A 6,330-nucleotide genomic window follows, 5' to 3' on the forward strand; every position below is an offset into this window, starting at 1 on the left:
TGTAAGGAGGATCAGTACCTCAAAACCCGCATTTTAAATACCTTAGGTCAATCCTTCAAAAGGATAGAGGTTGAGACTAAGATGTTAGTCATAGAATAAAAAGCAGGTTGGATGAAATGGAGACAAGCCACGGGGGTTCTTTGTGATCGTAAGGTTCCCCTACGGTTGAAAGAAAAATTCTATCGTACCGCCATAAGACCCACATTATTATATGGTAGCGAATGTTGGGCGGCGAAATAGCAACATATGTCTGCAATGAGTGTGATTGAGATGAGGATGTTGAGATGGATGTGCAGATACACAATGATGGATAAAATTAGAAATGAGATTATTAGAAAGAAAATAGGAGTAATAGATATCGAAGAGAAGGTACGAGAGAGGCTTTAAGATGGTTTAGTCATGTACAATGTAGGCCGATAGATGCGCCGGTTAGAAAAGTGGAGTATAGGTATAGGCGTGAGAAGGAAAGGAAGAGGTAGACCTAGATTTACTTGGGAACGGGTCATTAGAAACGATTTGGAAATGCTGCAGATTCTCAAAGAGTTAACCCGAGATCGAAATGAGTGGAGAAGAATGATTCATGCGGCCGACTCCGAATGAATTTGGGAAATAGACCATGTTGTTGTTGTTATTATAAACCTACACGAAACTAACATTACGAATCTCAAATCATATATATATGTGTGTGAGATTGAATTGAATTGGCCCTAAATCAATCAATTATATAACTTGGATGAATACAAAAATATATTTGACGTTCTATTTTTTTTAACAATTTTAAAGTTCTACATAGAAATTTAGAACCTTTGACCAAAAAAATGACAAAACATGTCTACCATTTATACCGTCGTAGTCTAACTTAACATTTCTAGAGGAAGGAATATCAATATGTAATATTAATCAATAATTATTACCGATATATTTACTAAACACTACATATATCAGATAATATTAAAGCTAAAAATGTGAAATATTAATTATTGAACTAGAATTATTTTTACATTTTTACCACAAAGATAGTTTAAATTAGTTATTTACATACAAATACATAAAGTCTTACTTTTTTCTTTTTATGTGTTTATCGATGTAAATTATTAATATTTTCTAATAATGCTTACTACTCTGTTGTTGATGTGATCCGGCCACGGATGTGCTCTCGTTATTGTAGATCTTGATTCTTGACTCTTCTTTATCCTCCCATCATCTCTCGATAAGTTAAATCTGTTGGTCACATCCGGATCTCGAGTCGTCTGCTTTTTCGGCACATATATTGTAATATAACTTGTAATCTTTGTTGTGAAATGTTCAGATAATAGTAAACATAATGAAATTATCTTCTGACACTTTGAAAACATTATATAAATAACTCTTGTTTCACGTCTGAATTCCTGTAACATTTCCGGTGAGAGTTTATTACAATTTTTAAGGCTTTAAAAAACTTCTCTCTGTCTACGTGTGCATTCTTTATATATCCATGGTTTTTTCGGATCTATGAGAACTTAAAGTCCAACATTTTTCTTTTGTATTTCCTCTTGCCACTGTGTTAATATTAAAAACAAGTTTAGTTTAAAGTTTTATATTAGCAAAAACCAAATTTAGATGTCTATCTATTTTACTCATTTTGTCTCGCGCTTATCGTAGCGGTCGTAATGTCACGCGAGACCATAGACGAGTGATTATGAGAAAAAAATACTAAATGATAGAATACCTGAACGAAAACTCCATTTTTTTTCTTTCTAGGATGACATCCCTAACTCGAGAAAATCTATACTTTTGTTCCATTTACATGTCAAAATTCATAATTTGTTTTTCTAATATATTATATAGTTTGTTTTATTAACATCACGAACGTTAAAATATTTACTTTGGTTTGAATTTTAACTTCTTACTAAAATATAGAATGTTCTCATACATCCAAAAGATGAAATAATCAAAATTCAAAAATATTTGGTACTAAGACATTGAAGATTTGTTAAATGAATATCCAAATCAACTATACTTATAGAATTAGGAGTAGTTGGCAGTGACTATTTATTAAAAAGCGATCATTTTGTTGATATACTCTTAATATTCTATTATGTAGTTGTGTCACTTTGTTGAGAGTCTCATATTTGTTAGGATATCATTCATCAATGAATGCGTCGAGATGTGTTACATTAATAATCGCTTTGAAACCGTCTCCATCTGACACATTGTTTCCAAAAATCTGCAATATGTTTGATTAGTAATGTTAACCATATAACAGAAAAACATTAACTGATATAAATATTTTCTAACCTTAAAATTTTTCGATATCAAATGGTGAAACGTCAATAGAAAAAACCGCTTTCGTACATTTTTGTTTTTTTATTATAAACAAATAAGACTACATTAATTTTAATTAATCATATCAAACAATAAAATAGAACAAAAAATTATTCAAAAAACAACGGAATGGAATGCGTCGTAGACAAACCACCTAGATATAGATAATACTCGACTTTACTATTGAGTCTGTAGAATACACCTTAGCATCTGCAGATTAGCAAATTAGATTTAGGTTATCGTCCCACCACTAATAGTATCCAATTTGTTAATCTGAATATGTTAAGCTCTATTTTACAAACTCACAGTAAAGTCAAGTACTATCTAGATGGTTGTCTACAGCGCATTCCATTCAAATATTTTTTGAATAATTTTTTCATTATATTGTATTATTTAACATGATAAATAAAATTAATGTAGTATTATTTGTTTATAACAAAATAAAAATGTACAGAAACATTTCGTATAGTCTTCACTATTTGATATTGAGACTTTAAAGTAAGAAAATATTTATATCAATTATCGTTTTTTTTCTTATCATGTGGTTAATATAAATAATCAAATATATTAGAGATTTCCAGAAACAATATGACAGACGGAGATGGTATGAACGCGTTCATTGATGTAGCACAATTCAACGCATTCATTGTTGAAGGACACCCTAACAAATATGAGACTCCCGACAAAGTGAAACTACATATTAGAATATTAAGAACATATCAACAAAATAATTGTGTCTTAATAAATAATCTTCGCCAATAGTTTCTAATCTACAAGTATAGTTGAGTTGGATGTTCATTTAATTTATCTTCAATGTCTTATTAGTACCGGATATTTTTGAATTTTAATTATTTAAACTGTTGGACGTATGAGTACACATCATACTTTGACAAGAAGTTAAAATTTAGACTAAGATAAACATTTTTTTTCATTCATGGTATTCATAAAACAACTATATAATATATTAAAAAACAAATTATGAATTTGACATGTAAATGAATAGAGTCATGGATGATTCTAATATAGGGATGTCATTCTAGAAAGAAATGAAGAGTGAAACAACAAAAATTGTTAGTTAGAGATTTCGACATACGTACAAATAGAGTTTTTGTTCAGGTATTCTATCATTTAATATTTTCTCTAATAGTCACTTGTCTCGCTGAGATTAAAAAATATATGGTTTTCTTATAGCATTACGACCGCATAGACAAATGCGAGGTAAAATGAGTAAAATGTATAGTTATTTAAATTTTGTTTTTGCCCATAAAAAATTTAAAACTAAACTTGTTTTTAATGTAAACATAGTGATGAAAGGAAGTACAAAAGAGAAAATTTATACTTTGGATTTTGTCAGACCCGAAAAAGCTATAGTATATAAAAAAAACATACGCGTGGATAGATAGAGATTTTCTAAAACCTCACAACTTGTAATAAGCCCTCACTGGAGGTGTTTAAGAAATCCAAACGTGAAACAAGAGTTACTTATATCTTATATGATGCTTTCAAGGCGTGAAAAGATAACTTCATGACATTTAATACTATACGAATATTTCACAACAAAGTTCAGAAGTTACCTTGCAATATATATACTGAAAAAGTCAGATGAATCGAGATCTAGATCTAGCCAACGGAAAACCCTATTGCCTAGGTATCCCGATCTTGCATGGCAACAACTCATCACCTATAAATACAAATGAGTTGGATGTTCATTAAATTTATCTTCAATGTCTTACTAGTATCAAATGTTTTTGAGTTTTGATCATTTTAGCTTTTAGACATATGAGTACATTCCTACTTCGGTAAGAAGTTAAAATTTATACTAAATTAAACAAATTTTCGCTCGTGTAATTCATAAAACAAACTATATAATAATAATTTATAAATAAATTAGAATTTGACATGTAAATAGAATAGAGACATAAATATACTCGAATTACAGATGTCATATTGCCAACAGACGAAGGATGAACTAACAAAGATCGTTCGCCGGAAAACATTACAACTCATAGCATACAACAGAGTTTTATGTGGAAGGGAGGTTGTAGTCGCACATGTAAATGGAGCTTTAGTGAAGGTATTCTAGCATTTCATACTTTCTCACATAAAGACTTGTATCAGTAATGATAAAAAAAGCCTATGATTTTATGATACAGACATGTGTTGAAGGTCAACCTTGCGTGGTATTATTATAAGTACAACAAAAGCGCGAATTTTAGAAAGATAAATGAGTAAAACATGTAGTCGTCCAAATTTGTTTTTTTTTCCAAGAAGAATCATAAATCTAAATTTGTTTTCTAATGTAAACTTGGATGGGGTTTCCAAAAAAACGCATCTGATGTATGCATTCGTTTTCAGATATGTGTTACAGCCCGGTGGCAGGTATGTTGAAGACTCGAGTACAAATGTAATGAAGATTTTTTGGAAGGAAAGTGTAGGACTTGGTTTCTGGTTTGATACAGAGTCTCTGACTGCGTGTGTTCGTTTCGATGTGGTTGAAGCAAAGAGTCGCTTGACAATGGAAATTAGACGGTCTAGGCCGTCAATAGGAAAGTGTTTCTACATGGGGCAGAGGGTTGGAATGATCCTCACTTCCCGACCTTAAGTTGCCTGAAGTTTTCAGAGTGATCTCCATGCACAAGGGTAGAGAGGTTAATGGGCGAAAAGGGATAAAAAAGATGCCTGAGAACACGAAAGAACCAGGAGTAGAGACGGCTAATGAGAGAAGAGGGATCAACAGATGGTTAAAGGAAAACGGGCAGAGAGAAGAGGAAGCAAAAGAACCAGAGAGCTAAGCAGGATGGGAACGCGAGCAAGCAACATGTTACGTGTTTTCACTCAGCAAACATGACCGTAAAACAATCTCCACAAGCTTTTTCTTTAGTCAAGAATCAAGATTCACAGTTACCCTGCAGATCTCACGATCATTCGCGGCCAGACGACTCAAGATCTGCGAGCGGCAGAGAGCACACCCGTGGCCGGATCTCGTCGACCGCAAACGCCGAGAGGAGATGATGGGAGGATTGAGGAGAGTCGAGAATCAAGATCTGCATTAACAGCGGCGGCAGAGAGCAGAGGAGAGAGATGGAAGGATGGAGGAGAGAGAGTTACGACTTTTAATTCTAAATTATGGGCCGAATATAATAAAAAGCCCATTTAGAATTTCATACAAAACCCAAATTCGCATTCACCGGTTCGGATCCAACACGGGACAGGAAGCAAATTTTATTTTTTTTACTATTCCATATGCTCCCAATCATTTCACTCAGACTATTATATTTATATCTCTAATACGCGATTTCATATAATATTATAATTATATTAAACTTATGATTTTTTTAAATATATACGTTGAGGGTTTTTGTCGTATATATATACACAGTAATTTTATGAATATTACTTCATTTCGAAGTTTTCTCTGGTTTTTTTGTCCTCTGGAAAGGTTCGAATCCAAACAAGCGCAAGGATAAAACCGAACTAAAAGGGTGGAGGACAGAAGTTACCAGATGCGACGCCTGGAGCACCGCCGCGGCCATATTATCCGACACGATCGATATGGAGCATGGACATCCAATATTCTGCGTATTCAAGAAAGGGAACCAAGAGATGATTTGGGATCTGAAACACGACACGAAGAGAAACACGACACGAAGAGAACACACTTACCATAAATCTACAGTCGTAGATCTGACGGCTCGAGCGAGAATCCATGGCCAGGGTATCCCGAGCGCCGAGGAGGAGAGACGATGAAAGGACAAAGGAGAGTCGAGAGAGGCGAGGAGATTTATGGAATCTCTGCTCTGACTCTGCAGGAGGCTGTAACGGCTTTATTTCTGTACGGTCCCATTTCAAATTTCGAATCTTGCACGGAAGGGAGACAGGTTTGACTTTGGAAAGAGTATAGTTTTTTTTTTTCGTTTGTATAAATCCCAAAATTGTGTTACATCACTAGAAACTATAAGGACTTGAGCGCAATTTACAAATATATATATATATATATATATATATATATATATATATATATATAGA

Source organism: Tarenaya hassleriana, unplaced genomic scaffold (assembly GCF_000463585.1).
Source record: "Tarenaya hassleriana unplaced genomic scaffold, ASM46358v1 Cleome19, whole genome shotgun sequence".
Classification (NCBI taxonomy): Eukaryota; Viridiplantae; Streptophyta; class Magnoliopsida; order Brassicales; family Cleomaceae; genus Tarenaya; species Tarenaya hassleriana.